The sequence below is a fragment of the Lithobates pipiens genome, unplaced genomic scaffold (assembly GCF_037356315.1).
Source record: "Lithobates pipiens isolate NorthernLeopardFrog02 unplaced genomic scaffold, aLitPip1_a1.2 Scaffold_18, whole genome shotgun sequence".
NCBI classification, from domain to species: Eukaryota; Metazoa; Chordata; class Amphibia; order Anura; family Ranidae; genus Lithobates; species Lithobates pipiens.
This window is the reverse complement of record NW_027507758.1, coordinates 41,351,705-41,372,902: the sequence shown is the minus strand read 5'-3', so window position 1 is coordinate 41,372,902 and position 21,198 is coordinate 41,351,705. Positions and strand designations below refer to the sequence as shown.

The 21,198-nt window shown below is 48.8% G+C and overlaps 1 protein-coding gene across 4 annotated transcripts in view; it reads left to right on the top strand.

Moving 5' to 3' along the window:
• The window catches only part of LOC143987091 (uncharacterized), a 91,140-nt gene that overhangs the window by 11,340 nt on the left and 58,602 nt on the right, over positions 1–21,198 (top strand). The window lies entirely within an intron of this gene.

Here is a 21,198-nt window from a genome sequence, read left to right as displayed (position 1 = left end):
AAAAAAAAAAACCTGACAAGACAACAATTATCAAGATGTGTATTTCCTCCCACCAACTGTTGCATAGATGTGTGCTGCTTTTTTATTCGGTTAAACACTACAAAATTTTGTTTGACAGAAGGGGTTTGTAGCTGCTGTTAAAGAGCAAGTAAACCCTGATGGGTTTACTTCCTCTTTCATTCCCTGCAAAGGCAAAGCATAATGGACTACTATGCATTGCATAGTAGCCCATTATGTATCACTTACCTGACACAGGAGCCAGCGAAGTCGCCGCTGTCCCCTGTAGTCCGACGCATCCATCTTCTCGGTGGGGTCTCGCAGCTCCGCCACTGTCATTCGGCGGAGCCGCGATAACATCACTCCCGCGCATGCGCAGGGAGCCGACATGCGCGGCAGGTCCATTATTGGAAATGCCGCGCTCAGTGCGCCTGCGGTGCACAGCGGTGCCTGTCTTCGGGCAAATATCTCCTAAACCGTATAGGTTTAGGAGATATTTCTTGGACCTACAGGTAAGCCTTTAATCTAGGCTTACCTGTAGGTCAAAGTGGGTTGTAAGGGTTTACAACCACTTTAAATACAAATATGTATTATGAATGTAGCCAGCAGAAACCTATATTCAGATTATCGGCGTGCAGATATCCATGCTGATGTGAGATATGGGAAAAGTTCCACTTTAACCACTTCCAACCTAGTGTACATCATATGACATCCTGGATTTTGATGGGAGCCGCCAGATGGTCCATGGCAGTCTCTATGACCTTCGGAGGCCGGGCGCTATGTTATGACTTTACATTAGGCCCGGCATTTGTAAACCGCTGTATATTCAGCTGGAAAGGCTGAGATCATGGTGCGTGGGGTTTTTTTTTTTTTTTTTTTTTTCTTTTATTATTAATCTCAGGCTTGCAGACTCCACATCTCTCTGTAAAGAGGACCCGCCTTGCACTATTCCTATTGCAAGGGATGTTTACATTCCTTCTAATAGGAATAAAAGTTATTTATTTATTTTATTTTTTAAAGGGTGAGTGTGAACACCCATGCGATCCGATTCTGGTGCGGACCAAAAAAGGGGCCTGTGAAAGTTTGGTCTGAATGCAATGCAAATTCAGCCATACTATCTGAGAAACTGCACAAAAATTGAATTATTGTTATTGTTTATCTGCACTCATGAGGCTTTATTAGAACTTACAAATTTGTGCCTCTTCTGAGCACTGCCAACTCTCATGGTAACGCAGACCCTTTTGATTCATGGGCTAGTATGCACATTTTTAAAATTTTTTGTTTTTGTTTCTGAAATCATTGCAACTTGCATAATTTTCTGTTTAAATGAAGTAGCAAATAAATCTTAGGTGCAAGTTGCACTGGTGTGAACTAGGGCTAAGGTTAACGTGGTTAAACATAATCCCTTCGCCACCCGTGGTATAGCCGAAAGAAGGATACAGCTGCAGGCTCACTTTGCTGGGAGGACGTCTATTGATGTCTTCCCATGACCTTGCAGCCTGCGTCCCTCCTGCGACATGCATATACAGGGATCTGTGATTGCTGTCCTTAGGACACAGATGATCGGAGTTAAGAGCCAATTGCAGCGTACTCGTTACAATGTGACCAGCTGTGTCCCATAACAGCGTAAACAGGATTTGAAAGTTATCGGCAATCCTCTCCTTGCGCTAACAGTGCATGAGGAGACCCGATAACCGGCAAATCCAAACAGGGAACATCTACACTAATAATCAGGTCGCCGATCTTCAGTGTCCCGAATTTATAAATTCGTAAATTTTGTGAAAAAAAAAATGCCTTTTTTCTTTGTTTCTGTCATACATTTTTGCTAATTAGTAATTTTTCTTCATAAATTTTGGCCAAAATTTATACTGCTACATATCTTTGGTAAAAATAACCCACATTAGTATATATTTGGTCTTTGTGAAATTTAGATTCTACAAATTATGGTGCCAATCACTGAAAATTGATCACTTCTGATCAGGCCTTCAGTACATCAGGTGTATCTCATTTCTTGAGACACTAACAAGTCAGGAAAGTACAAATACCCCCCAAATGACCCCTTTTTAAAAATAGATTCTGCTACTCTTCCTGAGTACGGCGATACCACATGTGTGAGACTTTTACACAGCCTGGCCACATACAGAACACCAACATTGATGTAGTACCTTCAGACGTTCTACGAGGAAAAATGACGCATCTCATTTCACAGCCACCTATTACACTTTTGAAGGCCCTGGAGTACCAGGACAATGGAATTTCCCATAAAATGACCCCATTTTGGAAAGCAAACACCCCAACGTATAATCTGTGAGGCATAATGAGTCTTTTGAATGGCTAATTTTTTTCCAGAAGTTTTTGGAATATGTGGAAAAAAATTAAAACTCCTTTTTTTTTTTTTTTTTTTTTTTTTTTTTTTACACAAAATTGTCAATTTATAAGATATTTCTAACACATAGCATGTATATAGCAAAAATGACACCCCAAAATACATTCTGCTACTCCTCCCGAGTATGGCGATACTGCATGTGTAGGACTTGCACAGCCTGGCCACATAGAGAGGCCGAACATTGAAGTAGTACGTTCAGGCGTTCTAGGAGCATAAATGACACATCTCATTTCATTCCTACCCATCACACTTTTGAAGGTCCTGGACCACAAGGACAGTAAAATTACCCACAAAATGACCCCATTTTGGAAAGTAATCACCCCAACGTATATTCTATGACACATGGGCTGCAAATAGGTACTTGGGTACTCTGATGGGCTGGAGATGGGTACTCTGATGGCCTGGTGACGGGTACTCTGGTGACGGGTACTCGGGTACTCTGATGGCCTGGTGACAGATATGGGCCGGGGCAGGTGCTCGGGCACCCTGATGGGCCGGGGCAGGTGCTCGGGCACCCTGATGGGCCGGGGCAGGTGCTCGGGCACCCTGATGGGCCGGGGCAGGTGCTCGGGCACCCTGATGGGCCGGGGCAGGTGCTCGGGCACCCTGATGGGCCGGGGCAGGTGCTCGGGCACCCTGATGGGCCGGGGCAGGTGCTCGGGCACCCTGATGGGCCGGGGCAGGTGCTCTGATGGACTGTGATTGACAGGTACTATGAGGGGTGTTAACAGGTCCTCTTTATTGGGGGGGGGGGGGGGCAGGCAATCGGTGTGATTGGTGTACACTAGGCGGTAACGAGATGTTACCGCAATCTCCTCCTCACACACGATCGGTGTGTGAGGAGCAGAACAACCCGGTAACATCTCGTTACCACGGTTTGTTTACATTTTAGTGATAGGCTGTAAAAGGATCACGTGGGTAAACAGCCGGCCAATGGCTGTTTACCAGCGCCGGTGACGAGCAGTGTTCCCAGTGCACAGTCGGGGTGTGACCATCTGTGAGCAGCCGTGACTTCATCACGGCCGATCACGCGGTAAACGGCCATAACCAATGGCTGTTCACCCACTTCAGTGGCGAGCAGTATCTCCGTAACACGCCGCCACCGAAGAAACAGGGATGCGCGCGCACGATCGCGCGCATTCCCTTTTTAAACGGGAGGACGTCATATGACTGCCTCCCGCCACAATAGGTGCGCCGCCTGGCCGTCATTTGACAGCCGGCGGTCAGTATCTAGTTAAAGATAAACATCCTAAAGGTCGATTCCCAGACTTAACGTCTGAACGAGGTGGGACACTTCATTTGATCACGAGAAGGCTAAAAAAACTGGTGATTACCCCTAAAGCTGGCTTTGACCCTGACTATGACGAAGCACTGAGAGATATCAAGACTGCCGAGCAGAATCTTACAGACTATCTGGAGAAACAATGCAAGAGGCTTGGTTGTAAAAATATAGTGTATTGGGGAACGGCGAAGAATCGCTACCAAATGGAAATGCCAGAGAGTGTAACGGAGCGCAATCTGCCAGAGGAGTACGAGCTCAAATCCACAAAGGGCTACAAACGTTACTGGACAAAGACCATTGAGAAGCTTTTTGGTGAGCTGGTCAATGCAGAAGAGCGCAGGGACGCAGCACTTAAAGATTGCATGAGGAGGTTGTTTTACAACTTTGATAAAAACTGCAAAGAGTGGCAGACAGCCGTGGAATGTCAGGAAAGTACAAATACCCCCCAAATGACCCATTTTTACAAAGTAGACATTCCAAGGTATTAAGTAAGTAGCATGGTGAGTTTTTTTAAGTTGTAATTTTTTCCCACAATTCTTTGCAAAATGAAGATTTTTTTTATTTTTTTTTTTTTTTTTTTTTACAAAATTGTCATATCAGGTTATTTCTCGCACACAGCATATGCATACAACAAATTACTAGTGATGCACCGAAATTTCGGCCGCCGAAACATATCGGCCGAAAATGCCCTTTTCGGCAATTTGCCGAAAGAGAAAAACGGCCGATAATGGAGCCGAAAATGGGGCGTGGCCTGGGTGGGGGGCGGGGCTCCGCCCCCCGCCCCTGGTGACGCCCATCATGGGGGGTGTATAGCGCAGGAGAGCCACCTCCGCCGCCTGTTTGATAACAGCGCCGGGAACATCACAGCTTTCATTTAAATTGCTGTGTGTTCCCGGCCGCGCGCCGTCACACGCAGCCCCTCCCCCTTGTCCGGGCACTTTGATAGACAGATCATCCGCAGGATTGGACGGATGATCTGTCTATCAAAGTGCCCGGACAAGGGGGAGGGGCTGCGTGTGACGGCGCACGGCCGGGAACACACAGCAATTGAAATGAAAGCTGTGATGTTCCCGGCGCTGTTATCAAACAGGCGGCTCTCTTCCCTGCACACAGTGCACAGGCTGGCTGCAATGCGGCACGCTGGCTGCAATGCGGCACACTGGCTGCAATGGGGGATGCTTCTTGTACCACGTCCTCTGTCTCTGACCATCTCCTGTACCATGTCCCCAGTCTGACCATCTTCTGTACCACGTCCCCTGTCTCTGACCATCTCCTGTACCACGTCCCCTGTCTCTGACCATCTCCTGTACCACGTCCCCTGTCTCTGACCATCTCCTGTACCGTGTCCCCAGTCTCTGACCACCTCCTGTACCGTGTCCCCAGTCTCTGACCACCTCCTGTACCGTGTCCCCAGTCTCTGACCACCTGCTGTATAAAAATATTTTTTAAAAACAGTCATTTTTGGTATCGGTGCTGTTTCGGTATCGGTTTCGGTTTTTGGCCTAGTGTATTTTTCATTTTCGGTATCGGTTTCGGCACCAAAAAACCCATTCGGTGCATCCCTACAAATTACACCCCAAAATACATTCTGCTACTCTTCCCGAGTACGGCGATACCACATGTGAGAGACTTTTACACATCCTGGCCACATACAGAACACCAACATTGATGTAGTACCTTCAGACGTTCTACGAGCAAAAATTACGCATCTCATTTCTCAACCACCTATTACACTTTTGAAGGCCCTGGAGTACCAGGACAATGGAATTTCCCATAAAATTACCCCATTTTGGAAAGCAAACACCCCAACGTATAATCTGTGAGGCATAATGAGTCTTTTGAATGGCTAATTTTTTTCCCGAAGTTTTTGGAATATGTGGAAAAAAACTTAAAACACATTTATTTATTTTTTTTACACAAAATTGTCAATTTATAAGATATTTATAACACATAGCATGTATATAGCAAAAATTACACCCCAAAATACATTCTGCTACTCCTCCCAAGTATGGCGATACTGCATGTGTAGGACTTACACAGCCTGGCCACATAGAGAGGCCGAACATTAAAGTAGTACGTTCAGGCGTTCTAGGAGCATAAATGACACATCTCATTTCATTCCTACCCATCACACTTTTGAAGGTCCTGGAGAAATTACCCACAAGATGACCCCATTTTGGAAAGCAAACACCCCAATGTATATTATATGAGACATGGGCTGCAAGTAGGTACTCGGGTACTCTGATGGCCTGGTGACAGGTGCTCGGGTACTCTGATGGGCCTGGTGACAGGTGCTCGGGTACTCTGATGGGCCTGGTGACAGGTGCTCGGGTACTCTGATGGGCCTGGTGACAGGTGCTCGGGTACTCTGATGGGCCTGTTGACAGGTGCTCGGGTACTCTGATGGGCCTGTTGACAGGTGCTCGGGTACTCTGATGGGCCTGGTGACAGGTGCTCGGGTACCCTGATGGGCCTGGTGACAGGTGCTCGGGTACTCTGATGGGCCTGGTGACAGGTGCTATGAGGGGTGGTGACAGGTCCTCTTTATTGAGGGGGGTAGGCAGGCAATCAGTGTGATTGGTGTACACTAGGCGGTAACGAGATGTTACCGCAATCTCCTCCTCACACACGATCGGTGTATGGGGAGGAGAACAACCCGGTAACATCTCGTTACCGCGGTTTGTTTACATTTTAGTGATCGGCTGTGAAAGGATCACAGCCGATCACGTGGGTAAACAGCCGGCCAATGGCTGTTTACCAGCGTCAGTGACGAGCAGTGTTCCCAGTGCACAGTCAGGGTGTGACCATCTGTGATCGGCCGTGACTTCATCACGGCCGATCACGTGGTAAACAGCCATAACCAATGGCTGTTCATCCCCTCCAGTGGTGAGCAGTGTCTCCGTGACACGCCGCCACCGAAGAAACAGGGATGCACGCGCACGATCGCGCGCATTCCCTGTTTAAACGGGAGGACGTCATATGACAGTGCCCTGACCCCACTCACATGTTTTTCCTCCTGGCCAATCAGCAAATCCTGAGACCCGACTGGCTGGGATTCCTAAGCCCCCTTTGGCCGGATTGCAGGACTCCTGATTGGCCAGGAGGAGACTGTTGGGACTTGGAGAGAGAAACGCAAGGATAAAGGTAAATGTGGGGTTGGCGAGCGATGAGCGAGCAAAGCGGCAATCGACGGGGGGTGGGTGTTGGGAGGGCATCGGCGATCGATCAAGCGATGGGGGGTGGGTTGATTTGGTGCCGGTTGGATGGCTGGTTGGGGGGTGTTGGCTGGATGGGGGGTCGTCCCCAAGAAATTTGAGCGCCAGCCGCCACTAACTGTGAGTAGGTGGCAGGTACAGGCACAATCTTGTACTTGTATGTCAGCACATTCTTTTGGGTTCAGTGGCGCCACCTGCCGAACTGTGCTGTGAATTGAGAATTTGCCAGCTGATTTCAACTATTGATTTTGCCTGAAGTCAGCTGAGGGGCTGTCCAATCACACACAGTTCTGTGCAACAGGAACAACAATCTAGCTGTTTTTTCTCCCTGGAAAAACAGGGGGGGAAACTAGACAGATCAAAAAGTAAAAGCCGTAAACATTACACATTGTTAGGCACACAGTTAAAACCCTGATTACCAGCATTGTTAGTACAGTGTTATGTACAGTCAGGGCCGGGGCTACCACTAGGCAAACTAGGCAGCCACCTAGTGTGCACTGCTGCCCAAGGGGCGCCCGACCACTGGTGTTTCTACTCTCTTCTCCCCGCAGCAAGCAACAAAGTCTCAGCATCAGAAAGCAGTCGCCGTTCCATTCGCTCATAGTGTCAGAGGCGCAGTGGTGGCAGAGGACACTGTCTGTGTCCTGACTCCCAAATGAATAGAAGCAAGTAAACATTCATTGATGGGCGCGGGCGAGGCTGCATTTGATGGGCGAGGCTGCATTTGATGGGCGCGGGCGAGGCTGCATTTGATGGGCGCTTCATTAAAAAGGTGGGGTATACATGGACAGGGCGAAGGGGGTGGAGTCAGGAGTGGAGCCAAATGAGGGAGGCGGCAAAAGGAGATTTCACCTAGGATCTCAAAAGTCCTTGCACCAGCCCTGTGTACACAACTATTCCTGAGCAATGTATTAGTGTCCTTAATGACGTCAGTGTCAGTTAGTGACCCTCCCTGATAGCGTCTTTTAGCGCCAGTTTGCCCGCCACCCTATTACAGTCACACTATAAGTCACTGATCACCGCCATTACAGCATAGCGCCTTTAACTGCGTAAACTCCAGTATATATACACCATAGTTTGTGGACGCTATAGCTTTTTCACAAACCAATTAATACACTTGTGTTTTTTTTTTTCTTACCAAAGACATGTAGAGGAATACATTTTGGCCTATATTTTAAAAAGAAATTAGATTTCTATTTTTTTTTATTATATATGTTTTAGAATAGAAAGTAGAACATATTGATTTTTTTTTTTTTGATTTTTTTCGGTCTTTTTTTACTCATATAATAAAATAAAAAATCCAGCAGTGATCAAATATCGCCTAAAGAAACTGGTATTTGTGTGAATAAAATTATGTAAATTTCATTTGGGTACAGCATTGCATGACCGCGCAATTGTCAGTTAAAATAGCGCGGTGCTAAATAGCAAAAAAATGCCCTGGTTATGAAGGGGGTAAAACCGTCCGGAAGTCTGGTGGTTAACGTACCATGAATAAATAAAAAGTAATTCCTTATGGAAAACACCTACCTAAAATGAGGATCTTGTCTATAAACTGCATGGCTTTGTTGGTAAATGGCGAACCCATTCACTGAAGCCGAGGGGAAGCGCGGTAATGACGATTCATGCCATGCGTTGCAGTCCTATTCCTTTAGTATTACACCTCAATAAACATGACTCACATTAGCCGCACTAAATAATACTGCAGGGATATTTTTTTGTTTGCTGCTGTGTGTTGGCGGCTCATTTTGAATGAATGAACGACTTTAAAACTGAAAACTTTAACGCTCAATTCACCACACAATGGAGTAATATTAAAGTAAATCTGAAGCAATGTTTTTTTTTTTTTTTTTTGTATGTTTTTTTAAAATAAAGTTACAAAGGGTTGAACCCCCTGTGAGATTTTGTTTTGCCATTTGTATCCCACTGGGGAGATTTCTTTTCAGTCCCTGACCTGTAGACACAACAGAAGAAATCTCCCCAAAGTGAGGGCAATGCCACCTTAGTCAGTGGTCACTGGAACAAGACCCCTCATTATAAGATATCCACTCTATTCCTTTTCTGATGACAGATCATAAATTTGGATTTTTCCCCACTTTTGGTCCCGGTGACAATGGTAACCAGGACAAGTAGGGTGAGTGAACCTCCCTAAGGCTAGATTCAGACATGTGGAGAAATTGCTGTTCCTCTGAAAAGTGATCTGCTTTTGGATTGCTTTTCAGAGGCATTTGACAGGTGGTGGGGAGGTGACATGATACGTCCTCTTTTTAGCCCCATAAAAGCTAAACTAAAGGGGTTGATTTACAAAAGGTAAATATTCTTCCCGCTGACAAGGAAGGGGCACTATTCCTCCCACTGACATTGAGGATGAGGAACTATTCCTCCCACTGATACCAATGATGGGGTACTATTCTTCCCACTGACATCAAGGATGGGGGACTATTCCTCCCATTGATACCAATGATGGGGCACTATTCCTCCCACTGACATCAAGGATGGGGCACTATTCCTCCCACTGACATCGAGGATGGGGCACTATTCCTCCCACTGGCAAAGGATGGGGGACTGCTCCTCCCATTGATACCAATGATGGGGTACTATTGCTTCCACTGACACCAATGATTGGGGCAGTATTCCTCCTTGATCGCCGCCTTCCTGTTGGTCTTCCGCCCCTCCCCCCCCAAAAAAAATGTAGAGCAACAGCAGTTGGTGAGTGATCTGTGCCGATCTCTTCTGCAAGCTGCAAAGAAAGGGACTAGGGAATCTCTGTCCTCAGCAGTGTTAATTTAGTCGACTAAAACATTTTAGTCGACTAAATGAATACTATTTTAGTCAACTAAAATACGATTAAAACTAAAACAATTGTGATGACTTAAATACAATTAAAACTAAAATGCCATTTTAGTCAAAAGGCTATGACTACAACTAAATTGCAATTACTGAAATGTACTGGAGATTTTAGTCAACTAAAACTTAGGACATTTTAGTTGACTAAAATGTACTGGAGAATTAGTCGACTAAATACAACTAAAACTAAAACAATTGCAGAAGACTAAAATGGGACTAAAACTAAAATGCCATTTTAGTCCTAAAACTAAAATCTAACACTTTCTCTGTCTCAAAAGTGAGACATAAGTGGTCTGTTTAGACCCTTGACATTTCACCAAAGCCCCACAACAGGGCTTCTAAAAATAATTGTAAAAAAGTAATAAAACATATAAGAAAATTATATTGTAGAAAATAATTTAAAAAAATAATAAAAATCAAAAACTACTGACGCTGTCCACTGCCCTACTGGCACCAATTTGTTCTCTACTGACACCGTCCATTACTCTGCTGATCTACATGCATGTGTGTTTATGCTCTGGGGTGCACACCCTAATGCAGTAGGCTGTGCACACCAATGCCTCCTAGGTTATGGGGCTGTGCATTTTCGATTGATGTACACAGTGTAAGAAGACACAACTCTAGTCCCTGCATGCAAGGGTGGCTCTGTAGGACGCTGCAAGAGAAAGGAGCCACCCTGACACAGGAAACCTGGGGCTGAGGTCATGGCACAGGCAAGGATTAAATGATAAAGAAGTACTCAGATGCTTAAGTGCTTAAAGTGGAGGGCCACCCTAAAAAAACAAAACTACATTAAAATGTTCCAAAAAGATTTAAAAAAAAATACCTGTTGCTAGGCAGATCGTCCTAAACTGCCTCTTCCTACTCCGCGGTGATCTTCGCTGGTCTTCGTTCTCCTCCTCCTTGTCTTCTGGGGAATAGGGCGCGGTGTGTTCTGGGAACTGTGTGTGTCCCAGAACACAGCGCGCCCCATTCACAAAGCGCTGCGCAACTCACGCATGCGCAGTAGGAAACGGGCAGTGAAGCCGCAAGCCTCCACTGCCTGTTTCCCTTAGATAGAATGGCAGCGCCGGGACCCGGGAGCCGAGGGACAGGTTGGCCTCGGTGCCTGACATCGCGGGCACTCTGGACAGGTAAGTGCACTTATTAAAAGTCAGTAGCTGGCTTGCCACCTGCCCCCCCACCCTGACACCCCTTTAAGAACAGAGTTTAATATAACTTTAAACTTTAAGTGTACGTTCACCTTTACAGAAAAATCTATAAGGTGAACTTACACAGGACCCCCTTCTCACCCCCCCAATCACAGGTCCGGAGCTCGGCTGATAGGACCGGCTACACGGGCTCTGATTGGTGGGCGCCGCCCATGTGACACCGCTGACCAATTAGAATGCTCCGAAACTTCCCTCCTTACGGGGTACGTTTTGGAGATTCGGCTGTGGGGATTTCTAAGCCCCAGACCCGTGATGCAGCTATACCGGGGCTCAGAACGAGGGAGATCGGCGCAACAACAGGCCAGCGGGACTCGGGGGGGATGAGGAGGCGGTCCTGTGTAAGTTCACCTTACAGATTCTTCTGTAAAGGTGAACTTACCCTTTAGGCTGGGTTCACACTATTGCAAATTGGATGCGGTTTCTCCACATCCAATTTGCAATAGCAGGATCATTTTGACCGACTCTCTATTGAGCCGGTTGACATATCCCTGCTGTGTCTTTTGGTCAGGTTCAGGTCCAAATTTGGCCAAAAATTTGGGCTGAAATGGTGAACGGGGATACACCGGACCCCTGCTGTGAGCTGAATGCGAAGATAGTGTGAACCCAGCCATAAACATGCCAGATGCCCAAAGTCTACATCTATCAGCGCCAAGATCCCATGGGGAAAAGGTGCTGATATCTCATTTATTATCTAAACAAAACTAATCACTATAATACTATTTAGTCTATAACATGAAATAAATGTATGCAAATCCATATATATATATATATATATATATAAATAAATCCTGTACCTTTTGTATTGTACTGTAATTGTGTTGTCCCCCCTATACATTGTAAAGCGCTGCGTAAACTGTTGGCGCTAGATAAATCGTTAATAATAATAATAATATAAATAGGCAGTCCTTGGTCTTAGGAGGGAAGCATAGCGGGGAGTTCCCATCCGTGTGCAATACATTTTAATGGGTTTTTCTTGTAGCAATCCCTTTGGTAAATGAGGTGTTTGCAGGTCGGGTCCTGTAAATGCAGCAGCTTTCCTCTGATTCACTAGAAATACAAAGACAAGGCCCAGGGCTCTCAGCTTTTCATTTACCAGGGCTTGATCTCCATAGACATATTTTCTTTTTCAAACTAAATTGCTGTGTAAATGTTCAGTTATACCAGCAAACCTCTGCCGCTGCCATGAACGATCCATCACAGCAAATACACAGATTCTTTCTTGGCAATATATACTACATATACAGTATCACACAAAAGTGAGTACACCCCTCACATTTTTATAAATATTTTATTCTATCTTTTCATGTGACAACGCTGAAGAAATGACACTTTGCTACAATGTAAAGTAGTGAGTGTACAGCTTGTATAGCAGTGTAAATTTGCTGTCCCCTCAAAATAACTCAACACATTGATGTCTAAACCACTGGCAACAAAAGTGAGTACACTCCTGAGTGAGAATGTCCAAATTGGGCCCAAAGTGTCAATATTTTGTGTGGCCACCATTATTTTACAGCACTACCATAACCCTCTTGGGCATGGAGATCACCAGAGCTTCACAGGTTGCCACTGGAGTCCTCTTCCACTCCTCCATGAGGACATCACAGAGCTGGTGGATGTTAGAGACCTTGCACTCCTCCACCTTCCGTTTGAGGATTCCCCACAGATGCTCAATAGGGTTTATGTCTGGAGACATTCTTGGCCAGTCCATCACCTTTACCCTCAGCTTCTTTAGCAAGGCAGTGGTCATCTTGGAGGTGTGTTTGGATCATTATCATACTGCCCTGCGTCCCAGTGTCCGAAGAGAAGGGATCATTCTCTGCTTCAGTATGCCACAGTACATGTTGGCATTCATGGTTTCCTCAATGAACTGTAGCTCCCCAGTGCCGGCAGCACTCAGGCACCCCCAGACCATGACACTCCCACCACCATGCTTGACTGTAGGCAAGACACACTTGTCTTTGTACTCCTGGTGGTTGCCGCCACACACGCTTGACACCATCTGAACCAAATAAGTTTATCTTGATCTCATCAGAGCACAGGACAGGGTTCTAGCCTAGGCCATCTTTACGTAGAGAAACAATTCTTTTTTTTTCAGATCCTCACAGTTTTTTGCCATGAGGTGCCATGTTGAACTTCCAATGACCAGTATGACAGAGTGAGAGCGATAACACCAAATTTAACACATCTGCTCCCTATTCACACCTGGAAATGGAAATTTTCACTTAGGGGTGTACTCACTTTTGTTTCCAGTGGTTTAGACATTAATGGCTGTGTGTTGCGTTATTTTGATAGAGATATATATATATATCTATCAATGTACTGCCTCACATAAATAAATATGTGAAGCAGTACACAGAAGACGTCTATTCAGATAAAACATATGTCAGGCAAGGCAAGGAAATGGAGGTGAGGTTGTGATGCCCATGGATGGTGTGGGATGGTTTGTTTCGTTTCCAAATGCCTGTTTTTACTTTGCTGCTGTAAGTAGAACCTTTATTAACTTGTCGCCTGCCCACTGTGAAATGCCGGCAGGGAGGTGCAGCACTTGTTCTGGGACACCGTCATATGACAGCGGGCCAGAACGGCCGCTCTCGCACGACCGTGGGGGCACGCAGCGCAGCGATCGCAGCTGCGCCGTGTTGCTAGGACACGGCGTGACCCCGATCTGTGTAAAGAGCCGCGGCTCTTTAAACATGTGATCGGCTGTGTCCAGTCACAGCCAGTCACATGTAAACATGGAGAAGCTGGTAATCGGCTCTCCTCACCTCACTCTGACAGACATCTAGGGATGTAATCAGGGCACTGATCATCAGTGCCTTGATTACAATATAGAAATAAAGTGTAACAATACAGTGCCCACCAATGCCAGCATACAGTGCGCACCACTGCCCACAAGTGCCACAAATCAGTGCCCATTAGCCATGCCAGTCAGTGCTGGCATTCAGTGACGCCTATCAGTGCTGCTCATCAATGCCCATCAGTGCCCACCTGTACCACCTATCCATGCCCACCAGTGCCGCCTACCAGTGCCGGTCACCACTGCTTATTAGTGCCCACCAGTGCCGCCTATTAGTGCCCATCAGTGCCACCTAACAGTGCCCATTAATGCCTCCTATCAGTGCTCATTAGTGCCACATATCAGTGCCACCTATTGGTGCCCACAAGTGCGGCATATTAGTGCCTCCTCATCAGTGCCGCCTCATCAGTGCCCATAAGTGCACCTTATCAATGCCCACCAGTTTAGCCTATCAGTGCCCATCGGTGCAAGCTCTATTTGTGTGAAGAAAATGATAAAAAATTTGTTTGGGTACAGTGTAGCATGACCACGCAATTGTTATTCAAAGTACGATAGCACTGAAAGCTGAAAAATGGCTTGGACAGGAAGGGGGTGTTAGTGCCTGGTAGACAAGTGGTTAAACTCCTAATTTTTATCTGGATGCTGTGCAATGAGTTTTCTCTTTCTCATTGTTATATCGCATGACTGATTCCTGAGGATACCTTAAGGGCATATATCTTTGGTGGTTTCCATGATCGCTTTCCATAAGGCGGCTGGATAAGCTGATGTAGCCTACACCTAGTGTGAGGGATAAAGCTCACAGATGCAAGTACAGACCTTGCTAGGTCTATCGATCTGCTAAGCAGATATTTTGCTCTTTTCCTATGGGGAGCACTAAGTATTGCACCGAATAAGAACTGGAGGACATTGCACCTTCTTTTCATCACTCTATGGACTTTATGGTGTTTTCAGGACATTATTCCTTTGGACTTTTGAATGAATCACAAAATATATTAGGTGTGATAATTGTTGCACTATTTATATGACAGCGCAACATGTATTTTTATATATACTCTTTATGGAGATATCTGGGGTCTTTAAGACCCCAAATTTCTCCTTTGCACCTAAAAGCATTCAAAATGCCATGTTTGGCTGTTTTCAGTACTGACATTTTTTTAAAATCTGGCGCCTTTAAGGCTGCGGTAAACCGGACGTGCCTGTTGGTTGCTCGGGCCTCCCATTGGGACAGGAGAGCCCGCGTGGAGCAGAGGAAGGCAGTGGAAGGGGGGCCTCGCCTTGCTTGTAATAACAATAGAGTGGCTGATTAGCCGCATTGGTTATTATCACAAGAAAGCCATCCCTCGGCTCCAAGCCGCCGGGGGGACGGAAACATGAAGGGGGAGGATCTACATGAGACACCTACGGCCTCGCCCGTATAGGTCAGCCGTCGGTGCCGGGGGCATGGACTGCGAAGAGGGGAAGAGGCTGGAGCAGACACCATGGAATGAGCGGTAAGAGAAAACGTGAGTACAGCCCCCCCCCCCCCCCGTAACATGGATAGGATAAGCATTGGGGGTGGGGGCTGCATATAGAACAATCTTTTCATCTTCCTCCTGCAGTCTCTGAATACCTGCGAGAGGTAGAGGAGGAGCAGGCATTCCGAGACTGCAGGAGGAAGATGGAGGGAATGATTCTTCTATATGCAGCCACCCCTACCACTCCTCTTATCCTGCTTCTCTCTGCTGCCCCCCCCGTGCTCTCAACCTCCCCCAATGCTCTCCACCCCCCCCCATGCTCTCCGCCACCCCCCCGGGCTCTCCACCTCCCCCATGCTGTCCGTCACCCCCCGGACTCTCCAGCTCCCCCCATGCTCTCTGCTACCCTCCTGGGCTCTCCAGCTCCCCCCATGCTCTCTGCCACCCCTCCTGGGCTCTCCACCTCCCCCCATGCTCTCTGCCACCCCTCCGGGCTCTCCACCTCCCCCAATTCTCTCTGCCACCCCCCCCCCCCCTGTGCTCTACACCCCCCCCCCGTGCTCTACACCCCCCCCCCCCGTGCTCTACACCCCCCCCCCCGTGCTCTACACCCCCCCCCCCTGTGCTCTACACCCCCCCCCCCTGTGCTCTACACCCCCCCCCCCTGTGCTCTACACCCCCCCCCCCCCCTGTGCTCTACACCCCCCCCCCCCCCCTGTGCTCTACACCCCCCCCCCCTGTGCTCTACACCCCCCCCCCTGTGCTCTACACCCCCCCCCCCTGTGCTCTACACCCCCCCCCCCCCTGTGCTCTAACCCCCCCCCCCCCTGTGCTCTAACCCCCCCCCCCCCCCCCCTGTGCTCTAACCCCCCCCCCCCCCCCTGTGCTCTTACACCCCCCCCCCCCCCTGTGCTCTTACACCTCCCCCCTGCTCTCTGCCACCCCCCCATGCTTTCCACCACCCCCCTGTGCTCTTCACATTCCCCCATGTTCTCTGCTGCCCCCCCCCTGTGCTCTCCACCCCCCCCCCATGCTTTCCAACATCCCCCCTGTGCTCTCCGCATTCCCCCATGCTCTCTACTGCCCACCTGTGCTCTCCACCCCCCCATTTTCTCCACCACCCCCCTGTGCTCTTCACATTCCACCATGTTCTCTGCTGCCCCCCCCCCCCCCCCCCCCCCCTCTGTGCTCTCCACATTCCCCCATGCTCTCCGCTATCCCCATGCTCTCCGCTATCCCCATGCTCTCCGCTATCCCCATGCTCTCCGCTATCCCCATGCTTCCGCTATCCCCATGCTCTCCGCTATCCCCATGCTCTCCGCTATCCCCATGCTCTCCGCTATCCCCATGCTCTCCGCTATCCCCATGCTCTCCGCTATCCCCATGCTCTCTGCTGCCCTCCTGTGATCTCCACATTTCCCCATGCTCTCTGCTTCCCTCATTCTCTCTACTGCCCCCCCCCCCCCCCCCGTGCTCTCCACCTCCCCCATGCTCTCTGCCACCCCCTCCCTGCGCTTTCCACATTCCCCCATGCTCTCCACTGCCCCCATGTGCTCTCCGCCCCCTGTGCTCACCACCCCCCCGGCTCTCTACTTCTTCCCCCATGCTCTCCACCACCCCCCCATGCTCTCCACCTCCCCCCGTGCTCTTCACATTCCCCCATGCACTCCGCTGCCTCCCCATGCTCTCCAACTCCCCACATGCTCTCCACATCAGCCCATGCTCTCCGCCACCCCCCGTGCTCTCCACATCTCCCCATGCTCTCTGCTGCCCCCCTGTGCTCTCCACCCCCCATGCTGTTTCCTGGCCCCCCCCTCCCCCCACACCATTGTCGGGTTCCCTCCTTCCCTCTCCTGGGGGATCCGTCAGGGTGGAGAGTGGGGAACGGGCCAGTTAACATGTTAGGGGCTGCTCAATACAAAATGCCCAGGCCTATTTTTTTGTCCCAGTCCGGGTCTGCTCGGCTCTAAAAAAATGGTACCGGTATGATGCCTGCAGCTGCATATCACCCCAGTATAGGCTGACCAGATGTCCCCGGTTTCAGGGGACAGTCCCTGGATTGAGGACACAAGTCTGTCCCCGGATTTGACTTCCAACAGGAGCTGTGTCCCTTTCTGATGATGATGTGCTGGTCGGAGCGGATGGACTATTTCTTCAGTTTCCGGCACATGCCCATTCAGCTCTGCTCACATGTTCTTCTGCCTTGGCTCACGTCCCGGCCAGCCGTCTGCCTGCTTATCTCCTTGTCTTCCCCGGCAGAGTTATTTTTCTCCGCTCCCCACCCAGTAGTAGCCGGGGCCCGGAGAGTGAGACCTGAGAGGCTGTGAGGCCCGCGGATTCGGCAACAGGCAGAGAGAGGCAGCTGAGCTCAGCTGATGATGTCCAGCAGCAGGAATAGAGGGGAAGCAGATTATTTTAAATATTAAAAACATATTAAATAGCGATTTTGGTTTATAGCGCTAAGATAAAGTCTAGTTCCACTGTTATTTTGAATCGAGTGAATAAAAAAAAAGATATATATATATATATATAGCCTTTAGATGGAGCTGATGCTCATAGTATTTATTTCCTATGATTGTTAGCTTATAAAGCAGTATATTACTGATTTACTCAATTCTTTATGAAGGAATAACATTCGACCTGGAGAGAAAATAGCCTAGTAACAGGCCCTTCATTTACAGCAGAGAACATCTTGCCATGTACATGCAATCTTCCCACCTCCTGAAATGCTTGTGTTTTTTGTTTTTTTTCTTTTGTTTTCCTTTTGATGAACAGTGAACTAAAATGGAACTAATGCGCCACAACCATAAGCCAAGTGTTTGCCGTGTGGTAGCGATGTAGTCCTGTTCAACTTGACAATTTGCTGCTCTGCAAAGCTCGACGGCCACAACATGAATACTGCCCCCTGTATGTTAAGGTTTAGGTGGCCAGGGGCTCGACTGCCTGTTTTTACCGCCATCTGGCTGCCCTATTAAAAAAGGCCTTAAAAAAAAAAAAAAAAAAAGGGGAAATTGGATTGAATACGTACCACGATTTTCCTTTCCTGGCACCAATCAATGGCAGTATATTAACATGTATGCTGCCATGTTGGCATCAGGAAATTGTATTAAATACTTACCATTAGTGATGGACGAACTTCCGACGGGACGTTTCGCGAACGCGAAACGCGAACGGACACAAACGTTCGCGAAAACGACCGTTCGCCGCGGGCTCCATTGACTTCAATGGGAGGCGAATTTCGCAAACCTTTAGGTCGAATTTGCGGCCACGGGGTAATTATTAGGGGGTAGCACGTAGTCCCACCACCTGGACAATAGCATAATACATGTATGAGGTGAATTTGGGATCGATAACTACAAGCATTTTTTTTTTATTTGGGAAATTGTTCTGACAATTCAGGACTATGGAGCTAATGAAGGCAATGGAGGAGAGGGAAGGTCAGGGACCAGGGTAGGCAAACAAGAGGGTGCAGGAGATACAGAGCACTGACAGCAGCACCGTAATACAGAGCACTGACATCAGCACCGTGACATACAGCGCTGACAGCAGCTCCGTGACATACAGCGCTGACAGCAGCTCCGTGACATACAGCGCTGACAGCAGCTCCGTGACATACAGCGCTGACAGCAGCTCCGTGACATACAGCGCTGACAGCAGCTCCGTGACATACAGCGCTGACAGCAGCACCGTGACATACAGCGCTGACAGCAGCTCCGTGACATACAGCGCTGACAGCAGCTCCGTGACATACAGCGCTGACAGCAGCTCCGTGACATACAGCACTGACAGCAGCTCCGTGACATACAGCGCTGACAGCAGCTCCGTGACATACAGCGCTGACAGCAGCACCGTGACATACAGCGCTGACAGCAGCTCCGTGACATACAGCGCTGACAGCAGCTCCGTGACATACAGCGCTGACAGCAGCTCCGTGACATACAGCGCTGACAGCAGCTCCGTGACATACAGCGCTGACAGCAGCTCCGTGACATACAGCGCTGACAGCAGCTCCGTGACATACAGCGCTGACAGCAGCTCCGTGACATACAGCGCTGACAGCAGCTCCGTGACATACAGCGCTGACAGCAGCTCCGTGACATACAGCGCTGACAGCAGCTCCGTGACATACAGCGCTGACAGCAGCACCGTAAGCAGCCCCAGGAGGAAGTCAGCACAGCACAGGGATGGTGTGATCCCCTCATAATAAGAACCCCCAGGAGGAAGTCAGCACAGCACAGGGATGGTGGGAGCCCCTCATAATAAGAACACCCAGGAGGAAGTCAGCACAGCACAGGGATGGTGGGAACCCCTCATAATAAGCAGCCCCAGTAGAAATATGACACCGCTCAACCTCTTCAAAGAGGAGGGTAGGGGCATATAGTACGGTGTGCTTTTTTGGGTCAGGGAAGTGAGCCAAATGAATTAAGAAGGTCTGTGTGCTTGATTCCAAAAATTGTTTATAGACATATACATGGTCTACTGATCACATGTGTTGAATTCCTCCGAGATCCATGCCTCATTCATTTTTAGAAATGTGAGGTAGTTAACACTGTGGTGAGCTAGGCGAGTACGCTTATCGGTCACAATCCCCCCTGCTGCGCTGAACGTCCTTTCGGACAGGACACTGGATGAGGGGCAAGCCAACAGTTCGATTGCAAATTGGGCAAGCTCTGGCCAGAGGTCAAGCCTGCCCACCCAGTAGTCTAGGGGTTCATCACTCCTCAGAGCGTCCACATCGGCCGTTAACCCAATGTAGTCGGACACCTGACGGTCTAGGCGTTCCCTGATGCTGGATCCGGATGACACCTGTCGATGGGTCGGCTGAAAGAATGACCTCATATCCGAAGTCACCAACACATCTTCAAACCGGCCTCTTCTTGCAGGCGCTGTTGGATTGGTACCCGCAAATCCTTCTCTGGGAGTGGGAATTGCTCCTCTGCCAGCGCACGCAAAAGCAGAATGCAGCATTTCTCGAAGCAAGGCCTGGAAGTGCTGCATTCTGACAGCCCTCTGCGACGGCGGTAACATTTCCGCCATTTTGTGTTTGTACCGGGGGTCTAAGTACGTTGCCACCCAGTACTGGTCCTTGACCCTCATGCTTTTTATACGGGGGTCCCTATTAAAACACTGGAGCATGAAGGCCCCCATTTGCACTAAAGTGGAAGCGGTGTGGTGGCCTGGCTCCTGCTCATCATCCAGGATAATGTCGTCCTCTTCATTCTCCTCTCCCCATCCTCGCACAACAGGGATCCCAGAAAGGTTTAAAGCATGCTCTTCTTGCTCCTGCTCATCCGCCCCGGCACCATCCTCCTCTGACTCCTCATCAGACTCCTGTTGTTGACTTGTCTCAGATAGAGTAGCCCCCCCTGGGAATTCATCCAGCATTGCGACTTCCTCATCTTCCCGCTCCTGCTCCTCCACAGCCTGATCAATGACACGACGCAATGCACGCTCCAGAAAGAAGGCATAAGGTACCATGTCACTGATGGCGCCATGGCTGCGACTGACCAGTTTGGTGATCTCCTCAAATGGCCGCAGAAGTCTGCATGTGTCGCGCATGAGCAGCCACTGGCGCGGTGAAAAAAAACCCAGCTCCCCAGAACCGTTTCTTTCGCAGAGTTCATACAGGTAGACGTTAACTGCACGTTTCTGCTGGAGCAGCCTATCAAGCATATAGAAGGTTGAGTTCCATCGCGTCGGGCAATCGCAAATAAGACGTCTGACCGGCAGATGGTGTCGCCGCTGAATGTCAGCAAGGCGAGCCATGGCCGTGTAAGATCTTCTGAAATGGGCCGAGATTTTCCTTGCCTGCCGCAAGATGTCCTGGACCCCAGGGTATTTGACAAGGAATCGCTGCACGACCAAGTTTAAGACGTGTGCCATGCACGGCACGTGCGTGATTTTGCCCTGTTTCAATGCGCTAAGCAGATTGGCACCGTTGTCACACACCACTTTACCAACTGTCAAATTGAGCGGTGTTAGCCACTCATCTGCCTGTGAACGCAAAGCTGA